This window comes from Hyperoodon ampullatus (genome assembly GCF_949752795.1).
Source record: "Hyperoodon ampullatus genome assembly, chromosome: 15".
NCBI lineage: Eukaryota > Metazoa > Chordata > Mammalia > Artiodactyla > Ziphiidae > Hyperoodon > Hyperoodon ampullatus.
Window position 1 is genome coordinate 74689577 of NC_136928.1, and position 22241 is coordinate 74711817.

Here is a 22241-nt window from a genome sequence, read left to right on the forward strand (position 1 = left end):
GCCTCAGTTATTCTGCTATTGATCCCATCTAGAGTATTTTTCATTTCATTTATTGTGTTTTTAATCGTTGCTTGATTCATCTGTAGTTCTTCTAGGTCCTTGTTAACTGTTTCTTGCATTTTGTCTATTCTATTTCCCAGATTTTGGATCATCTTTACTATCATTATTCTGAATTCTTTTTCAGGTAGACTGCCTATTTCCTCTTCAGTTGTTAGGTCTGGTGGGTTTTTGTCTTGCTCCTTCTCCTGCTGTGTGTTTTTCTGTCTTCTCTTTTTGCTTATCTTACTGTGTTTGGGGTCTCCTTTTTGCAGGCTGCAGGTTCGTAGTTCCCGTTGTTTTTGGTTTCTGTCCCCAGTGGGTAAGGTTGGTTCAGTGGGTTGTGTAGGCTTCGTGGTGGAGGGGACTAGTGCCTGTGTTCTGGTGGATGAGGCTGGATCTTGTCTTTCTGGTGGGCAGGTCCATGTCTGGTGGTGTGTTTTGGGGTGTCTGTGGACTTTTTATGATTTTAGGCAGCCTCTCTGCTAATGGATGGCGTTGTGTTCCTGTCTTGCTGGTTGTTTGGCATAGGGTGTCCAGCACTGTAGCTTGCTGGTCGTTGAGTGAAGCTGGGTGCTGGTGTTGAGATGGAGATCTCTGGAAGATTTTCGCCGTTTGATATTATGTGGAGCTGGGAGGTCTCTTGGGGACCAGTGTCCTGAAGTTGGCTCTCCCACCTCAGAGGCACAGCACTGACTCCTGGCTCCTCAATTTGGGATGACTTGTTGTCTATTCATGTATTCCACAGATGCAGGGTACATCAGGTTGATTGTTGAGCTTTAATCCGCTGCTTCTGAGGCTGCTGGGAGAGATTTCCCTTTCTCTTCTTTGTTCTCACAGCTCCCGGGTCTCAGCTTTGGATTTGGCCCCGCCTCTCCGTGTAGGTCGCCGGATGGCGTCTGTTCTTCGCTCAGACAGGACAGGGTTAAAGGAGCAGCCGCTTCAGGGACTCTGGCTCGCTCAGGCCAGGGGGGAGGGAGGGGCACGTAGGCGGGGCGAGCGTGCAGCGTCAGAGGCCGGCGTGACGTTGCACCAACCCGAGGCACGTCGTGCGTTCTCCCGGGGAAGCCGCCCCTGGATCCCGGGACCCCAGCAGTGGCGGGCTGCACAGGCTCCCCGGAAGTGGGGCGTGGACGGTGACCTAAGCTCGCACGGAGGCCTCGTGGCGGCGGCAGCGGCAGCAGCAGCCCCAGCGTCCCACGCCCGTCTCTGGCGTCCGCGCTTTTAGCCACGGCTGGCGCCCGTCTCTGGGGCTCCTTTAAGCAGCGCTCTTAATCCCCTCTCCTCGCGCACCAGGAAACAAAGAGGGAAGAAAAAGTCTCTTGCCTCTTCGGCAGGTCCAGACCTTTCCCCGGACTCCCTCCCGGCTACCTGTGGCGCATTAGCCCCTTCAGGCTGTGTTCACGCCGCCAGCCCCAGTCCTCTCCCTGCGCTCCTACTGAAGCCCGAGCCTCAGCTCCCAGCGCCGCCCGTCGGGCGAGCAGACAAGCCTCTCGGGCTGGTGAGTGCCGGCTGGCACCGATCCTCTGTGCGGGAATCTCTCCGCTTTGCCCTACCCAGGTACGTGGGGGAGTTTCTTGCCTTTTGGGAGGTCTGAGGTCTTCTGCCAGCGTTCAGTAGGTGTGCTGTAGGAATTGTTCCACGTGTAGCTGTATTTCTGGTGTATCTGTGGGGAGGAAGGTGATCTCCGCATCTTACTCTTCCGCCATCTTCCCCGGAAGTTGCCACTGTCTTTAAAGGCTAATTAGTCTTACCCTCTTTTATTACGTGGCCAGCTTGCAGACGGCTCTGCTATCAGCAGGGTCAGGGGTGAAGAGGAGGCCCCGAGCTGGGCTCGGCTTCCTCCTCGGGACGCCGTGGTCTCCCTGCAGGTGTCTGGGCCCTTTCTGAGCCAGCTTCGTGGAAACACGTTGTTCCATGAGGTGGAGTCAGGGCAGAGGGACTACCAAGGAGGAAACTGGAAAAGAAAACAAGAGAAAAGGCGAAGTCATGGCCAGAAAAAGAACGCTGGCCACTATTCCAGACATGAAAGCGAGACCAAGAGAGGAGGAGCTGGCAACAAGCTCCGGAGTGCGAAGGCAAGGATGAAATGAGCTAGAAATCCCTTTAGTGTCATGTTTGATGTATGTTCCAGGGGGATGCTAGGTGGCTGAATGGAGAACGTAATATATTTTACTTGTAAAATGTTAAGTAACCTTATTTTAAGACAGCAATAGATAAATCATCCGGAAGTCGTATTTTTATACTCATAATTACTATATGATTTATACAGACCAAAATTCTTATAGAAATTTTAGAAAGGGGGTAGGTTTCTCATTGTTCCAGAGCTGAGGGAAGGCTTTCCGGGAAAGGTTAAATTTGAACTTGGTCTTGAAAGAGGAGTGAGACTTGGAGGATTAGAGAGAAAGCTGGCTTCCAGGCGCTGCATTCCACCCTCGGGCAACCCCCTCCCCGGGCCTTGTTTTCCTAAACGCTGCAGCACGGAGTTTCCATTGACAACTGCTCAGCTGAGAAACCTCCTGGGTGGGGACCATGCCCGTCTCCCCACCCTCTGGGCCCTCGTCAGCCCAGCTGGTATCCGCTCACGATCCCCTCTGCACATCAGGCCCCTCTTTGCTCACCTCTCCTTGAAGCTCCCTTTCATCGGCACCACGGAGACAACCACTGAGCACCTTCCGGAGCCCAGATGTCTGCTTTCTTCATCACTCTTGCTCTTCCAGTTCTTTTGCAGCAGGTAACACCTAAAGCCCTTCCTAGATCCCAGATCTTTCTGCGGTAGCCCAAACACACACCTTCTGCTTTCTGTGGACTTTCTCCTCCCAGGGAGCGTGCCAAATGGTAAACCTCATCTAATAAGCCGCTTCCCTTCTCAGCCCACAATTCCTTATCTTCCTCTCAGAAAGCACAGACGCAATTTAGTCCACAGGCTTTAGTTGAGCACCGAGTGTTTGCCTAGGCCTGCACTGGGACTGTGCCATAGACCTACAGGTGCACAGACGTGAAAGTCACGTGTTGGCATTTGATCTCTACAACAGCACCTGGATGCTAATAGGCAGGGCATGTGCTGTGACATTTACCAAAGGGAGGAGTGAGCTGCAGGGAGGTTTAGTGACTTATATGGTTCACACTCACCATGGCACAGCCAGGACAAAGCACCGAGTCTTCTGACGCATGGCTCAGCACTCCTTCTCTGCCGTGTGACCCCACCACCACTGTACCTCCTAAAGGCAAACCTGACTTTTGGGAGAGAACCTGCTACCATGCTCATATTTCAGATGAATTGAGGGCTGGAGAACTTATGTAACTTACCCAAAGTTAAGTAAGTGGTGGAGGTGGAACTGCCTCAGGTGAGTGCAAAACCCACGCTGATAACCATCATGTAATCCAGCCATGGGTAAAGGAAGGGAACTGTTCTTTATGACTCTGAGGCAGAATTGACACGTGTCAGTGGAAGACAGAGGGTCTTGTGCTCCATCTCAGTGGAAGGAGGAGCTTGGTCATAGAGGAGTTTTGAATAAGGAAATGGGTAACCTTGTCAAACAGTGGGCACCCCATTAATTGGTGCCTAGGTTGTTGGAGATACCGCAGAGCAGCGTCCTGCGTTATGTAGGAAGTTGGAATGGTAGCTTCTGAGGACTCTTCTAGTCTTGGTCTTTTAAAGTTCCATGAAGTCAGTGCTTACCATGGAATTTGCCATAAGTAGAAAAGTCATGTTTAGAAGCTCCATACACGTGTCCTGGAGCTGGGAGATAGAAAAGTGAGCTTCACTCTCAGGACATTTCCTTGAAGGTTTAAGGAGTTGTGACAAGTCACACAGCTTATGAATGCCGTTGCTCGTACCGATGATACCCAATGCGTCCCCTACTTCTCTCTGTCCCCCCTTTCTTCTCCCTTTGGGGCCCCACATGAGACTCTTTCAAAGCTGGCCCCTTTCTCCTGTTCCCCGCATGAATTTTTGTGAAAACTCCTTCAGAAAAGAAGAGAAGAGAAGTAAAGTTGACTCTTTGTCCTTAGGACTGTGGTACCTGAACCATTGCTCATTTTCGTGCTTGGTTTAGGATCTGATCCAAAGTGATTTTTAATCTCTGTATTGTAGGAATTTAGTTCCTAATATGTCAGCTCTATCCCGCAGAGTGTTCCATCAACACCCTTAACCCAGTTATCTGCAGGGACTTTGACCCCAGACGGGGAGTCCCGGATGGAAGTCAGGACAGTGCTTTAGTACAGACTATGAAAAATGCATGTAAGATAGAAAAATGTGAATTATGTGTGAAACAAACAAAAGCACCAGGCAACATGGAATTCATGTCAACAAAAGCTTGCTGCAAGCTGTTGCTTGCTTTCTAAGGGGGAAACAGACTCTGGCGCCCGAGGAACAGTAGCAGGGAAGGACTTTTTGCACTAAAGTTGCAGAAACAAAAGAGATGACCTGTTTTGACTGTAATTGCTTTCAAATTCTTCAGCTCTCCTTTTCCCCTGCATCTGCCTCCCCCAGCCTTTGTTGTGCAGCTGGGGAAGTAACTGATTATTGAGCCCGTCTGAGCCACGAGGCTGGGAGTAACTGACATTTCTAATATTTTGACATATTCAAGAGAAAAGAAAAAAGCAGTCCAAAGGGTGGGGCCTCCAGCTGACCTTCTTGTTGACCATCAACCAACTCCATGACTAGATGACTTGTGTGAACAAGGGGATGGTGAGGTTGGTTCTCAGGAGGATTCGTGTGCTGGAATGTCTAGCTCACATTCCAATTAAAATATTAAATTTGGTGATATTAAACTACATAGACTTTTGGTGCCACCAACTGAATATATTGTAAGTACTAGTTTTCAAGCGAGCTGCAGAAATAAAATTAACATTCCCTCACCAAGAGATATTTCTAGGTAAGAGACAACCAATACACACATTTTTTAAAGCAAATTATTTGCAGTTATTTAAAATGATTACCCTGTTCCTCTCTGGATCGCTGCTGGAGACCCAGGCATCCAAGCGCCATAGGCTTCTATGTCAAATGTAATAAATAGCATTGTAATTGTGTTCTAGGGGGGCTGCACACAGCTCCACCTTGGCTCACAGCCACCCTTGCTACCACCAGAGCTGCCTTCCTAAGGTATTCTGGGAGAAGGAGCCCTGTGCAGTCCAACTGGCAAGGCTTCTGCGCAACTACACCTCGCTTTACAAGGCTGATGAGATTCTGTGGCCCACAAGTCACAGCCTCAGCTCAAATCCATCGCACACTTTTGTGAATGTGGGAGGTGCCACTCCTTGCTCTCACTCTTCCAAATGGCTCCAGGGGGCTCACTGCAGCCTTTTAAAGAGAGAGTGAGGGTGGCAGTCTGCCCAGTCTGCTGAGAGGAGGCACCCTAAAGTAAAATTTGCCTTTGTGGATAGACAATATTCAGCTGAATTCCATTTAATTCCATACATAGTCATTGAGTGTCAATTATAAACCAGGTTCTGTGGACCCACATGGAGCCTGGGCTCATTTCTACCTTTTCTCATCCCCTTTCTAAGTCTTGGTTTCTTCATTTGTTAAATTGTTATAGATGATAATACCATTCCCTGTGGATTCCTGTGAGCTTAAATAAGAATGTTTGTGTAGCGCATCTAGCCTGTTGCCTGGTATGTGGTGGGCACACAGTAAGCGCAGTGTCTTGTCCTCCTCCCCTTTCTCCAAGTGATCAGAAGCACCAGTCCGGGAATCACTCCAGGTGGGGGCAGGAGATCTGCAGAGAGTGTCTTTGATGAAGATTTCCTTCTCAGGACCACATTCCTGCATTGAAGCAGCTGGTTTATACTGTGGACTTCATATGGTCATAGGGGAATTGAATGAGATAATGTCTGAAAAATGCTTAACACATCTTTATTGACTCATATATGTCATACAGTGTTATTATCTATCTATCTATCTATTTATCTATCTGTCTATATCTTCTATCATCTATCTGTCTATCGATATCTATCTAACTATGAATTTATTTTGTCATTACCGTCTATTTTCTTGGCTTGAAACCTCTTGGATTCTGGAAATCCAGTTGCCCCTCTCCACTTATGTTGTGACCTCCTGGATCCTTAAAGTTTGGCTGTCCCTTTGTTCATTCCAGAAGCATTTACCGAGCACCTGCTAATTGCCAGATAGTTTGCCGAGTCCGTGGGTCACAAAGGCAGGTTGGGTCACCAAAACTGGTCGTATAGGCAGCCTCCCTGGCCTCTAACAGCGTATGGTTTGTTGAGGAAGCCAGAGAAGTAGGCATATCATTTCAATATCGTGTAATAAACACAGGGGCAGAGGTCAACCTGGAGTGACGTGGGAGTAGGCCATGCGCCCTGCTGTGGGGCTGGTGGGAGGGTGGCCAGGGACCATGGCAGGGACAGCTCAGCAACTGCATGTGGAAGGACAAGTATCTCCAGTTCTCACGACCTGAGAATTACTACCCACATCTGTGTCCTTGAAGCATCACGGCCCACAGCTAGTAACCAAAACGTCTAAATTCTGCCACTAGACCCCGCTTGCAAGGCAGCACAGTGGGTTGGGACTTCTGGGGGAGTTTCATCCCCGGGGGCAGAAGCAGAACCTTCTTTCTCCCCTTGACCCCAGAGCAGCACTTTCTGAGCACCTGTGCCTGTTCCCACGGCCTCCGCAGGGTTTTCTGTAGTAGGTCTCCCCTGTCGCCCGTCCCCCAACAGTGGTGTCCCCAGGGTGGCTTGAGGAAAACCTAGCCAGGCAGGGCCAGGAAGCACACTCATACATGCAGAGACAGCGCTCACAGGAAGACTCAAAAGGGAAAGAGACCAAGACCACCCTCCTCCCTAACGTCCATCTGCTGCTCTTGCTTCCAGCCATGGAGAGACAAAACGGCAGGGCTCATGCCAAGGTGATGAGGGCAAGAAAGTTCATGAAGTGCTGGGCAGGAAGTGATAACCAAAGATACAGGAAGTCCATGGCCCTCCATTACTGGAGGGCCTGTGGCTGGGCTGGGAGCTGGGCATGCCCTGGGCTGTATTTCTCACGTCCCTTCCCTCCTAGCGTGTCCTCCTCTGGTCCTTAACGTCCTTGTTAATTTCCGGTCCCACTTTGCTCTCCCTCAGGAAGCCCTGAAAGTGGCCCCAAATCTTATGAAAAGCCAAACAGCTAGGTCAGCTTTCAGGATTCCCAAAGAAGCAAATATGAGTTTCTTTTACGAGGCACATATTCCCTTTTTCAAAGAGATTCTTTTAGAGCAGTTTTAGGTTCACAGCAAAATTGAAATGTAGAGAATTTCCCCTTAAATCCCTTGTCCCCACGCAGGCACAGCCTCCCTCATTGTCAACATCCCACACCAGAGTGGTCCATTTGTTACAGCGGCTAAACCTATGTTGACACATCATAATCACCCCAAATCCACAGTCTCCATTACCGTTCACTTGTGGTGGTGTACAGTCTCTGCATCTGGACGTATGTATAATGACATGTATCTATCATTATGGTATCATACCCAGTATGTCCACTGTTCTAAAATCCTCTGGGCTCTGGCTATTCATCCCTCCCCCTTAAGCTCTGGCGACCACTGATCTTTTTACTGTCTCCATAGTTCTGCCTTTTCCAGAATGTCCTAATGTTGGGATCATAGAGTATGTAGCCTTTTCAGGCTGGCTTCCTTCACTCGGTGATAATATGCATTCGTGTTTCCCCCATGTCTTTTCATGGCACATTCAGTTTTTTTTTTAAATTTAGGCTTACATTTTTTAATATATAAATGTATTTATTTTTATTTATTTATTATTTTTGGCTGGTGTTGGGTCTTCGTTGCCGCGCGAGGGCTTTCTCTAGTTGCGGCGAGCGGGGGCTGCTCTTCGTTGCTGTGTGCGGGCTGCTCATTGCCGTGGCTTCTCTTGTTGCGGAGCACGGGCTCTGGGCACGTGGGCATCAGTAGATGCGGTGCGTAGGCTCATTAGTCATGGCTTGTGGGCTCTAGAGCACATCGGTAGTTGTGGCACATGGGCTTAGTTGCTCTGTGGCATTTGGGATCTTCCCGGACCAGGGCTCGAACCCGTGTCCCCTGCGTTGGCAGGCGGATTCTTTTTTTTTTTTTTTTTTTTTTGCCGTACGCGGGCCTCTCACTGTTGTGGCCTCTCCCATTGTGGAGCACAGGCTCCGGATGCGCAGGCTCAGTAGCCATGGCTCAAGGGCCCAGCCGCCCCGCGGTATGTGGGATCTTCCCGGACTGGGGCATGAACCCGTGTCCCCTGCATCGGCAGGCGGACTCTCAACCACTGCGCCACCAGGGAAGCCCCACGTTCAGTTTTTAAACTTTTGTGCATACCATGTTAGATCCCAGGAAGGTGGTCTCTGCCCACTTTGAGAGATCAGGAGCTCCTGAGGTTATGAGAGCACACAGTTCGGACCAGTGGGTCAGTACATTTGGGGTGGATGGGTGGGAGGGGTTGACCCAAATTCCTCAGTTTTCCACCTGAGGGATCTCCTATCCCCTCCTCCTCTGTGCTGAAACTGACCTCAAGAGGAGAATAAATGAAATTAATTCCTTTTAGAAAAATTTATTGAGTAATTGAAATGAACTTCTTCAGAAGGGTCCTCCTTCCAGTATCCATTATTAATAGTAATAAACCTTGGAGTAATAATAATGGAAGTAGTAAAAGCACAGCGATTATGTCAGTTTACTTGTGTACTGTGTTGTACAACGGATATAGCCCTTTAACATCTGATTTCTTATTTGAGCCCATACAAGTGATGGTGTAAGAGGGCAGGGATGAGACCAGCGATTCCATTTTTCAGTGAGGAGGCCAAGTTTTCCTGTGGCTGTGGGACACAGTCAAGGTCACACAGCTGGTGTGAACGGCAGAGCCAGGGTTCCCATTCAGGTCTCTGACACCAAGCCCATTCATGCTTCTAGTTTGTAATTGATCAGACTCACATTTATTGAGCAACGGCTGTGCTGTGGGCCCTGGGCTGGGGCACGGGAGAGAGGATCCCTGAGGGGGATGCAGAGGCATTCACGAGTTCCTCAGGCACAGAGTACCATGCGTGCAAGCCCAGCTGTGGAGCCCAGAGGCAGCAGTGACCACCTTGCAGTGGGTATCAGAGTAGGCTTCCAAGGAGAGGCATCCCTGGACCCACGCCCTGAGGATGGTCATTACCTAGCAGGACATGTAGGCAAGCTCGTTACTACAGGGGAATCTTTCATGTGACACTGTAAGATGCCAGCAGGCTAAGATGTTCAAATGGATGGGAAGGAGGCTCGAGAGAGCTGTGGTCCTGAGGCTCTTACTCAAGTCTCACCCGTGCCCCTTCTCCGCCCCCTTCTCAGCCTTGGCCTGCTCTGTCTCTGGCTCCAGGTGGTTTGTGCTGCACACCAGGCACATTTGCAGTGCCAGGGGAGGTGGCTGTGGGCTCCATAGGGAACTGCTCCTTCCAGGGCTCTCAGCACGAGCCTCCAGCTGGGTACCTTGGGAGGAGGCTGTCGACCAGTTCCTGGGCCTCAATGCGGTTGTCAGGATGAGCACCCGCTCCTTAGCTGCTCGCATAGGCTCTTTCATCTGGCCATTCTCAGATGTGAAGGACACAGAACAGAAATTGTTGGAAAGCCTGGTGAGCTGGGGGGTGGGTGGTGGGGGGAGGAGGTGGGGAGGAATCAGAATTCAAAGCCAAGGCCCTACACACACCGCTCTGTGGCAGCTCATCAGTTTTCCCTCTTCTCACCCGCGAGGGAGCCCGTGTGCTCCTGCTCTTGCCTGGCTGTATCCTGGCTGCATCTGTTAGCAATGAATAAAGACGGGGTGTCGGAGGCGGGGCTGGAGGCGGGGGGCAGGAGGAAGGTCTACTTAAACAAAATGTGTTTGCTCACACACATAAAACCACAGGCCTCCTGGAGGCAAGCACCCCACCCGGGCCCCATCATTGTTGAATTTGTAATCAGGAGCATGTGATGGAATGATTGGTGCCTTTATATCCACCCAGAGGGCCTCTGTGTCGTGTCCTTGTTTCTGACATACGAGGGGCTTGGGCAGGGAGGGTTCTCAGGGCCTTCCCAGCACGGACATCCTGTGTCCAGCAGCGACAGGGTCGGCGGTCTAGCTGTGAGAGCCCACCAGTTCTCATGCAGGTTTGGAGCGGAGTAGGCCTCGTGGGTGTCTCTGGCCCAAGAAGGAAGGAGGCTGGGTCTTCTCTAGTTCCCAAAGGGGGAAGCGGACACTTTGGAAAAGGGCTCTCTACGGCCCGCTGGGTAACATCTGACCTTCACCTTAGCATTTAAGGTCTCCAGGATCTGAGGTCTGCTTCTGCATTATCCCCATCAAACTGCATTGTGTTTACTTCAAAGCCAGAACTTCCAAGGAAATAAGAGGTAAGAAAGTGCCAGGGAGGCACATGCCAGAACTCAGAATTATCAATACTAAAATACTTCTGGAAGGCTGGATAGGTGAAGGCAGGCTTTTATACAGAAAGAAAAAAGGTTCTGAGTTTTCTCTTTAGCAAATATCCTCTGAGGAAATCACTGGGAGTGAGCAAGGCACTGGAGGCTCCCCTCAGGTCCCTGAAGAACACACAATGGGAAAACCAAGCGCCACCCTCCTCCCTTCTTCCTTCTGTGGGCCCGAGCAGGTGGCATCCTTGCGTGGGCTCTGTGGCTCCTGTACCTGCCCCATCTGTGGCAGGGCTTGTGGCTGGTCTAAGGCCCCCCACTGGCTCACACCAATGAGGAAGAATCAAGAAAGCCCGTCACCTTGGACTCCCCATACTCTGATGCTCTGGGGAGCATCATGTTCTGAGAGCTTCTAGCCAATGTTTCTATTTTTAAGACCTTCTGTTGCCTTAGATGGTGGGAAGGTAGGAGGTAGGAGGGAAGAGAAGGGAGAGAGTGTTAGATAAGAGGAGGTTTTAGCGTCTGGAAGTCTTCCATGCGTGCTTTAGACTAAGGGGACAAATCCACTGGAAGGTAGAGTACACTCAGGCGGGGGTAGGCACACGGCACAGGATAGGCGTCCCGGTTGTAGAGGAGGTCCCACGAGGGTTGGGAAGGGACGTGTCTACATCCCATTGCTTCTGGGCCACCCTTGACCATGCGCTCTAGGTACAGCTAAAGGGTCGTCTTTGGTGAGCAGCAGGATGGCTGGTATCCCTATTATAAACTCTGTGAGTTTGGCCAGCACTGACCCACTGTGTGACCCTGGGAATTAGCCTGTTGGTTCCCAAGTTTCCTGCATATCTGTGACCTGGGAATTCTATTGCCTGGACTCCTCAGCAGCCTTGGGGATTAATGAAAGCCTTGTTCACAAATCTCTCAGAATCCATAAAGGTTTAGATCGATAATTAACAAGAAAAAGAAAGCATAAACATTTCAAAAATATATCAACTCCCAAATCTATAACAGCCAATAAGTCTAAAAATTGAGTGGCCGCAATTGCCCTCCGTGACAGGTGGCCCATGCACTTTGAAAAGTAATTCTTCAATAAGCATAAATTACCATTTGGGGAAACCTTCCATGTATGCCATGGCTATGGATTTATTAAGTGAAAGTGAAACTTTTAAATAAATATCTGGAACAGCAAATGTATTTCCCAATCTCATCGGGCCACAGAGGCAGAAGTTTTTAAAGTGCTGTGTAACCTGTACTCTGAGAGGATAAAGCTGAGAACATGTCCTTAGAAGTCCTCCTGCTGAGTCAGTGCCACACAACCTTCCTCCCCAGCTCTTCAAACACCAGGATCCTCCTGATCTTAGCCAAGGGCAACAAGGGCACAAAAGTCCCCAGGGCTCTTTCCCAACCCCTCGGAGAATCTGACAGATTCTGAGGTATCTCATTCCTTAAGAAGATCTGAATCTGGAATTTCTTCTCAGATTCTGAAGCACCCTGCTTCATTTATTCACCTTCACAAGCAAATGTCCCTGCCAGGTTGTCTTCCCTTGAAAGGCAGAATAGGCCAGTGCCACTTTCTGCTTTTGGTTAGTTTTGTTGCTACTAAAAAATCCTTGCAAGACACCAGTAGAAAACAAAACATAAAATGGAAGGCACACATCAAAAAACTAACCAGCCCAGCAAATGCTTGACAGCATTTCTTTTAGTGTAGACAGCAATACTCCGTGAGCACTGTTTGTTTCTCCAGCAAGCGTTCTAGCGCTTCCTTTGTGAAGCTTCTGTGCTCCAGGTTTGGGCTCTTGGTGACATTAAATCAATCATGGCCATTCCTTCTCTTGTTGCCAAAGAATAATGTGGGAGCTCAGGCATAAGCTAATCACCATGTGGCATTCCCTGTTGGAAAAAAAAACCAAAAACTTGTTTATAAATGAGCAGGAATTACACATTCAAGCAATGAGATATAAGATGATATTTTTTAGGTTCTTTTTTTAACATCTTTTTTGGAGTATAATTGCTTTGCAATGTTGTGTTAGTTTCTGCTTTATAACACAGTGAATCAGCTATACGTATACGTATATCCCCATATCCCCTCCCTCTTTTGTCTCCCTCCCACCCTCAGTATCCCACCCCTCTAGGTGGTCACAAAGCACCGAGCTGTTCTCCCTGTGCTATGTGGTTGCTTCCCACTGGCTATCTATTTTACATTTGGAAGTGTATATATGTCAGTGTTACTCTCTCACTTTGTACCAGCTTACTCTCCCCATTCCCGTGTCCTCAGGTCCATTCTCTACGTCTGTGTGTTTATTCCTGTCCTGCCCATAGGTTCATTAGAACCTTTTTTTTTTTTTTTTAGATTCCATATATATGTGTTAGCATATGGTGTTTGTTTTCCTCTTTCTGACTTACTTCACTCTGTATGACAGACTCTAGGTCCATCCAACTCACTACAAATAGTTCAGTTTCATTTCTTTTTATGGCTGGGTAATATTCCATTGCATATATGTGCCATATCTTCTTGATACATTCATCTTTGATGGACATTTACGTTGCTTCCACGTCTTGCCTATTGTAACTAGTGCTACAATGAACATTGTGGTATATGACTCTTTTTGAATTATGGTTTTCTCAGGATATATGCCCAGTAGTGGGATTGCTGGGTCATGTGGTACTTCTATTTTTAGTTTTTTAAGGAACCTCCATACTGTTCTCCATAGTGGCTGTATCAAGTTACATTCCCACCAACAGTGCAAGAGGGTTCCCTTATCTCCACACCCTCTCCAGCATTTATTGTTTGTATATTTTTGGTGATGGCCATTCTGACTGGTGTGACGTGATACCACATTGTAGTTTTGACTTGCATTTCTCTGATAATTAGTGATGTAGAGCATCTTTTCATATGTTTGTTGGCAATCTGTATATCTTTGGAGAAATGTCTGTTTAGGTCTTCTGCCCATTTTTGGGTTGGGTTATTTGGTTTTTTTTGATATGGAGCTGCACGAGCTGCTTGTATATTTTGGAGATGAATCCTTTGTCAGTTGCTTCATTTGCAAAAATTTTCTCCAATTCTGAGGGTTCTCTTTTCGTCTTGTTTATGGTTTCCTTTGCTGTGCAAAAAGCTTTTAAGTTTCATTAGGTGCCATTTGTGTATTTTTGTTTTTATTTCTATTTCTCTAGGAGGTGGGTCAAAAAGGATCTTGCTGTGATTTATGTCATAGCATGTTCTGCCTATTATTTCCTCTAAGAGATTTATAGTGTCTGGCCTTAGATGTAGGTCTTTAATCCATTCTGAGTTTATTTTTGTGCATGGTGTTAGGAAATGTTCAAATTTCATTCTTTTAGATGTAGTTGGCCATTTTTCCCAGCACCACTTACTGAAGAGGCTGTGTTTTCTCCATTGTATACTCTTGCCTCTTTTATCAAAGATAAGGTGACCGTATGTGCATGGGTTTATCTCTGGGCTTTCTGTCCTATTCCATTGATCTATATTTCTGTTCTTGTGCCAGTACCCTACTGTCTTGATTACTGTAGCTTTGTAGTATAGTCTGAAGTCAGAAAGTCTGATTCCTCCAGCTCCGTTTTTCTTTCTCAAGATTGCTTTGGCTACTTGGGGTCTTTTGTGTTTCCATACAAATCGTGAAATTTTTTGTTCTAGGTCTGTGAAAAATGCCATTGCTAGTTTGATAGGGATGCACTGAATCTGTAGATTGCTTTGGGTAGCATAGTCATTTTCACAATGTTGATTCTTCCAATCCAAAAACATGGTATACCTCTCCATCTGTTTGTATCATCTTTCATTTCTTTCATGAGTGTCTTATAGTTTTCTGCATACAGGTCTTTTGTCACCTTAGGTAGGTTTATTCCTATGTTTTTTATCCTTTTTGTTGCAAGGGTAAATGGGACTGTGTCCTTAATTTCTCTTTCAGATTTTGCATCATTAATGTATAGGAATTCAAGAGATTTCTTTGCATTAATTTTGTATCCTGCTACTCTACCAAATTCATTGATTAGCTCTAGTAGTTTTCTGATAGCATCATTAGGATTCTTTATGTATAGTATCATGTCATCTGCAAACAGTGACACTTTTACTTCTTTTCCAATTTTGATTCCTTTTATTTCTTTATCTTCTCTGATTGCTGTGGCTAAAACTTCCAAAACTATGTTGAATAATAGTGGTGAGAGTGGGCAACCTTGTCTTCTTCCTGATCTTAGAGGAAATGGTTTCAGGTTTTCACCATTGAGAACGATGTTGGCTGTGGGTTTGTCATATATGGCCTTTATTATGTTGAGGTAGGTTCACTCTATGCTTACTTTGTGGAGAGTATTTATCATAAATATGTGTTGAATTTTGTCAAAAGCTTTTTCTGCATCTATTGAGATGATCATATGCTTTTTATCCTTCAATTTGTTAATATGGTGTATCACATTGATTGATTTGATTATTGAAGAATCCTGGCGTTGCTGGGATAAACCCCACTTGATCATGATGTATGATCCTTTTAATGTGCTGTTGGATTCTGTTTGCTAGTATTTTGTTAAGGATTTTTGCATCTATGTTCATGAGAAATATTGCCCTATAGTTTTCTTTTTTTATGACAACTTTGTCTGATTTTGGTATCAGGTTGGTGGTGGCCTCCTAGAATCAGTTTGGGAGTGTTCCTCCCTGTGCTATGTTTTGGAAGAGTTTGAGAAAGATAGGTGTTAGCTCTTCTCTAAATGTTCGATAGCATTCGCCTGTGAAGCCATCTGGTCCTGGGCTTTTGTTTGTTGGAAGGTTTTAATCATGGTTTCAGTTTCAGTGCTAGTGGTTGTTCTGTTTATATTTTCTATATCTTCCTGGTTCAGTCTCGGAAGGTTGTGCTTTTCTAAGAATTTGTCCGTTTCTTCCAGGTTGTCCATTTTATTGGCATATAGTTACTTGTAGTAATCTCTCATGATCCTTTGTATTTCTGCAGTGTCGGTTGTTACTTCTCCTTTTTCATTTCTAATTCTGTTGATTTGAGTCATCTCTCATTTTTTTTGATGAGTCTGTCTAATGGTTTATCAATTTCATCTTCTCAAAGAACCAGCTTTTAGTTTTATTGATCTTTGCTATCGTTTCCTTCATTTCTTTTTCATTTATTTCTGATCTGATCTTTATGATTTCTTTCCTTCTGCTAACGTTGGTTTTTTTGTTTTAATTCTTCTTTCTCTAATTGCTTTAGGTGTAAGGTTAGGTTGTTTATTTGAGATTTTTTTTTGTTTCTTGAGGTAGGATAGTATTGCTATTTACTTCCCTCTTAGAACTGCTTTTGCTGCATCCCATAGGTTTGGGGTCATTGTGTTTTCATTGTCATCTGTTTCTAGGTATTTTTTTATTTCCTCTTTGATTTCTTCAGTCATCTCTTGGTTATTTAGTAGTGTATTGTTTAGCCTCCATGTGTTTGTATTTTTTACAGTTTTTTCCCCTGTAATTGATATGTAGTCTCATAACGTTGTGGTTGGAAAAGATACTTGATATAATTTCCATTTTCTTAAATTTACCAAGGCTTGATTTGTGACACAAGATATGGTCTGTCCTGGAGAATGTTCCATGAGGACTTGAGAAGAAATTGTATTCTGTTGCTTTTGGATGGAATGTCCTATAAATATTAATGAAGTCCATCTTGTTTAATGTGTCTTTTAAAGCTTGTGTTTCCTTATTTATTTTCACTTTGGATGATCCATCCATTGGTGAAAGTGGGGTGTTAAACTCCCCTACTATTATTGTGTTACTGTCGATTTCCCCTTTTATGGCTGTTAGCAATTGCCTTATGTATTGAGGTGCTCCTGTGTTGGGTGCATAAATATTTACAATTATTACATTTTCTTCTTGGATTGATCTCTTGATCATTATATAGTATCCTTCTTTGTCTCTTGTAATAGTCTTTATTTCAATCTATTTTGTCTGATATGAGAATTGCTACTCCAGCTTTCTTTTGATTTCCATTTTCATGGAATATCTTTTTCCATCCCCTCACTTTCAATCTGTTTGTAACCCTAGGTCTGAAGTAGGTGTCTTGTAGACAGAATATATGTGGGTCTTGTTTTTGTATCCATTCAGCCAGTCTATGTCTTTTGGTTGAAGCATTTAACCCATTTACATTTAAGGTAATTATCGATATGTATGTTCCTATTACCATTGTCTTAATTGTTTTGGGTTTGTTATTGTAGGTCTTTTCCTTCTCTTGTGTGTCCTGCCTAGAGAAGTTCCTTTAGCATTTGTTGTAAAGCTGGTTTTGTGGTGCTGAATTCCCTTAACTTTCGCTTGTCTGTAAAGGTTTTAATTTCTCTGTTGAGTCTGAATGAGATCCTTGCTGGGTAAAGTAATCTTCATTATAGGTTTTTCCCTTTCATCACTTTAAATATTTCCTGCCATTACCTTCTGGCTTGCAGAGTTTCTGCTGAAAGATCAGCTGTTAACCTTTTGGGCATTCCCTTGTATGTTATTTGTTGCTTTTCCCTTGCTGCTTTTAATATTTTTTGTTTGTATTTAATTTTTGATAATTTGATTAATATGTGTCTTGGCATGTTTCTCTTTGGGTCTATCCTTTATGGTACTCTCTGTGCTTCCTGGACTTAATTGACTATTTCCTTTCCCATGTTAGAGAAGTTTTCGACTATAATCTCTTCAAATATTTTCTCAGACCCTTCTTTTTCTCTTCTCCTTCTGAAACCCTTATAGTTCGAATGCTGGTGCATTTAATGGTGTCTCAGTGGTCTCTGAGACTGTCCTCAATTCTTTTCATTCATTTTTCTTTATTCTGCTCCCTTGCAGTTATTTCCACCTTTTTATCTTCCAGCTCACTTACACGTTCTTCTTCCTCAGTTATTCTGCTATTGATTCCTTCTAGACTATTTTTAATTTCATTTATTGTGTTCATCACTTTTTGTTTGCTCTTTAGTTCTTCTAGATCCTTGTTAAATGTGTCTTGTATTTTCGCCATTCTGTTTCCAAGATTTTGGATCATCTTTACTGTCATTACTCTGAATTCTTTTTCTGGTAGATTGACTATTTCATCTTCATTTATTTGATCTTGTAGGTTTTTACCTTTCTCCTTAGTCTGTAACATATTTCTTTGTCGTTTCTTATTTATTTATTTATTTTTTATTTTTGGTGCTATATTCCTGTCTTACTGGTTGTTTGGCCTGAGTTGTCCAACACTCGAGTTTGCAGGTAGTTGAATAGAGCTGGGTCTTGGTGCTGAGATGTGGCCCTCCGGCAGGCCTTACTGCATCTTATATTCCCTGGGGTCTGAGGTTCTCTGTTAGTCCAGTGGTTTGGACTCGGAGCTCCCACCACAGGAGCTTGGACCCGACCTCCAGCTTGGGAACAAAGATCCCGCAAGCTGGCCCAAGGTGGCCACCCCTGGTTTCACATCAGCATGATCTCAGGAACAAACCTTGTGTTTCTGTTTTGTCTTTAAGCTACTTGTTGAAACAACTGGCCCACGGTCCCCAAGAGGGTTGCGGCTTCAGCCAGTGGGGCCCCTCCAGAGCCGGCAGTGCAGTGAGGCTGCCCTGCCCTGGGGCTGCAGGACAGCTCAGTGACGGTGGATGGGAGGGACCCCAAGCCAGGAGTTCCAGCTCTGCCCAAACGTGGGCTCCATTCTGGGTGCCAGGTGTGGGGCCACTCTGCCCTGAATCTCCGGGGCAGCTTGGTGACGGCAGAGGGGAGGGACCCCGAGCCAGGAGTTCCAGTTCTTTTTTTTACAGGTTTTTGGTAAAATTTTTTTGATTAGAAGAAAAACCTCCAGAGATGGTCTGTCTCGCCTGTTGGCAAGAATGAAGAAAGATACCTATTGGTAGGTATCCTATGATAGCAAAAGGAACCAGCCTTAGGATAAAACAATCTTTGGAAGGGAGAAGCAGGATGAAAAATGAATTGGTCTTTGGTTACCTCCCAGAGGGACTGGGTTAATTTATTTTCCCTTGGTAAGTTCAAGTTCTAAGGTGAGCCTTTTGAGTACTGTGAGAATTGGGGTATCTCACAGATTGTTGACACTTCCAGCCTATGCCCAGACAGAGATATTAGGGCTGGGAATGAGAATGAGAGGCCCAGAATCATTAAAAGAAAAAAAAATGTTGTCTCCCCCAGGCAAAATTCTTTTTAAACTCCTGCCTAGAATTCTCCTGAGCAGTCTCCTAGGAAATAGAAAAGAATTTTCTTGTAAGAGGAAACCAATCAAAAAACTTTCATAGTGCTGAAAACTTAATGTATTTTCAAAATTGTAAATCTTATCTGGGTTGAAATAGACCATGGTACAGTTTATTTTTCTCACATTCTCTTCTTATAATAATGGTGATAGTTGATCATTTCCTTTCTTTGTTTGGAGTAGTTCTCAAAATACTAAAGACTGGAATACTTCATTAATGGTGTCCATTTTCTTTACAATTGTCAAAGAAAATGCACTCTTGAAACTTCTGATTTTCAGTGTAATGGGTTATTCTGGACTCATTCTAGCCCATCCAAATTTCTTTCTTTCATTTTTCTTTTTAATAAATTTATTTATTTATTTAATTTTGGCCGCATTGGGTCTTCGTAGCTGTGCGCAGGTTTTCTCTAGTTGCGATGAGCAGGGGCTACTCTTCATTGTGGTGTGTGGGCTTCTCATTGTGGTGGCTTCTCTTGTTTTGTAGCCCAGGCTCTAGGCGAGCGGGCTTCAGTAGTTGTGGCACTTGGGCTCCATAGTTGTGGCTCATGGGCTCTAGAGTGCAGCTCAATAGTTGTGGCACATGGGCTTAGTTGCTCCACAGCATGTGGGATCTTCCTGGGCCAGGGCTCAAACCCGTGTCCCCTGCATTGGCAGGTGGATTCTTAACCATTGTGCCACCAGGGAAGCCTGAAATTTCCTGAGGAGTGAAAATGCTCACAATGGACTCGGCTCTCAAGAAAGGAGGCAAATATGTTTGAAGAAAACATTTTGTGGTTGTCCTATAAAAGCACCATTACCACATCTGAGGGTAATGTTTACTCCTTTGCAGGCAGCAGGTAACACTAGCACTAAATCTTCTTGGCCCTCCTTGGTTTTCCCTTGAGTGGCAGACTTTGATTTTCCTTCTCCCTGATATTGCTCTCTGTTAGCAATCAGTTTTTGTTTCTGGCCATATCTACAATACCCTTAGTTAAATCATGAATGGAAAACTCTGAAGCAGGCTGTAACTTTTATTTTAGTTTAGTGAATATTTTGGAATCCTTCCTGTATGTAAGACCTAGTGCTAGGTACTGAAGCTCCAGAGGGAATAAGGTGTAGTCTTTGTCCTAACAGTCTAGTAGGACAAATACGTAAATGTATAAATTGAATATGTGTCATGTATGCTAGGATAGAGAATACACAATGTGTTATGGAAACACAGAATATAGTTAAACCAAATGGGGTTTTGATACAACTTCACAAAGGATAAGGTGTTAAAGGAAAAATTTACATTGGTTAGGAAGGAAAATGAGTAAAGTGTACTGTCCAGAGTTCTGGGCACGCAGAGCCTGTCTCAGATGCTATTACTGAGTATCAGTAATCAAACCACCCTCAAACTTAATGGCTTAATTCTTCTGAAAACAACAGTAATCATTTATTTTGATAACGAATCTGAAAATTGGACAGGACTCAGCAGGGGTGGCTCATCTCTTTTCCATATGCCATCAGCTGGGATAGCTCAACTAGGAGCTGGAGGATCCACTTCCAAGATGGTTCACCCATATGGATGACAGTTTGGTGGTGACTGTTGGTTAAGAGCTCAGCCATGGCTGTAAGCTGGGATCCTTGGTTCCTCACTGTGGACCTCTCCACAGGGTGCTTGGGCTTCCTTATAGCATGGTTGCTGGGCTTCAAGCATGAGCATTCCCAGAGAATAAGGCAAAAGTGAAGGACATTTTTATGACCTAGCCTTGCAAGTTGCATAATTTCTTCCACTGTACTTTATTAATCAAAGCTGTCAGAGGACCTTCCCAATTTCAAGGGAAGAGGATATAAACCCCAGTGAAAGATGGGAGAATTGTAAGTCACATAATAAAAATATGTGGATGGGAGATATTATTGTAGCTTCTTAAAATATATATGTACAATCTGTTACAAAGTCCCTGTCCTCAGTCCCATGTTTCTAGAGAGCGCTGCTCTGGGCTTACTGCTGCCATGTTCCTTTCCATAATGTGAAGAGTGTGAAGCCTAGAACATGTGGTCTCTCTACCTCCGCTTCTAGAGCATATGCTTAGTACTCAGGACTCAAATTACCTATTCAAAAAGATAGTAATGAACCTACATCCAAAGATAGTGTGGGACTCTTCCCTGAGTCAGGTCTCTTGTGGGTGGGATGACACCACTGGTACATGCACACTAGACTGTACATCCCTAAGCTGGAGATGTGATGGACTGGTGGGGTATTGGACATAGCTTGGATGTCTATCAACATGAAGATCTTCTCAGTGTGGGATAAGAAATGGTGTGAAACAAGAAGGAGAATGTGATATAAATCTGTGTGTGAAACAAGAAGGGGTTGTAGAAGAAGGGGGCAGGCCATGGGATGCAGGTCTAGAGCCAGGAACTGGCTTTCTCTGCTTCATCATGTTCCAGAGTGAAACTCCAAGGAATCTGAGGGTTATAAATCAGTCTACATCTACCAATATACTCACTAACTAGATTTTATTATTCACATTTTACTGTTCTGCCTTTATTATCTATACATCTATCTATCTCTATCCATTCGTGAGCTATCCCACTTGTTTAATGAAAAACAAGGTAAATTACAGATATTAAGACACATACAGTGGGCAGAGTCAAGATGGCGGACTAGGAGGACACGGAATTCATGTCTCCACACAACTAGGGCACCTAACAGGCACCGGGGGGGACCACAGACACCTAAGGGGAAGGGAGGAACCCCAGCGACCGATTCTTTCAATTATATTTTTATTTGTCCTAGTATATTTTTTATCTTTCTTTCTTTTTCCTTTTTTTTTTAACACTTTGGCAGTTTCTTTTTTTTATTTTTTTTTATTTTTAATTAATTAATTTTTTGGCTGTGTTGGGTCTTCATTTCTGTGCAAGGGCTTTCTCTAGTTGTGGCAAGCAGGGGCCACTCTTCATCGTGGTGCACGGGCCTCTCACTATCGCGGCCTCTCTTGTTGGGAGCACAGGCACCAGATGCGCCAGGCTCAGTAGTTGTGGCTCACAGGCCTAGTTGCTCCGCGACATGTGGGATCTTCCCAGACCAGGGCTCGAACCCTTGTCCCCTGCATTGGCAGGCAGATTCTCAACCACTGCACCACCAGGGAAGCCCAGTTTTTTATCTTTCTAATTGTATTTTGTTTCTTATTCTTTGATATTGTACTGCTCCTTTTCTTCTTCTTTTCTTTTCTTTTGCCATGCCATGCAGCTTGAGGGATCTTGGTTCCCAGGCTGGAGGGCAGGCCCAAGTTCCTGTGGTGGGAGCTCTGAGTCCAAACCACCGGACTAACAGAGAACCTCAGACCCCAGGGAATATTAATCGGAGTGAGGCCTCCCAGAGGTCGTAATCTCAGCACCAAGACCCAGCTCTATCCAACTGCCTGCAAACTCCAGTGCTGGACGCCTCAAGCCAAACAACTAGTAAGATAGGAATACAGTTTCACCCATCAAAAAAAAAAAAATGAAATGACAAAAAAATGTTACAGATGAAGAAACAAGGTAAAAACCTACAAGACCAAGTAAATGAAGACGAATAGGCAACATACCTGAAAAAGAATTCAGAGTAATGACAGTAAAGATGATCCAAAATCTCAGAAACAGAATGAAGAATATACAAGAAACATTTAACAAGGATCTAGGAGAACTAAAGAGCAAACAAATGGTGATGTCAACATAATAA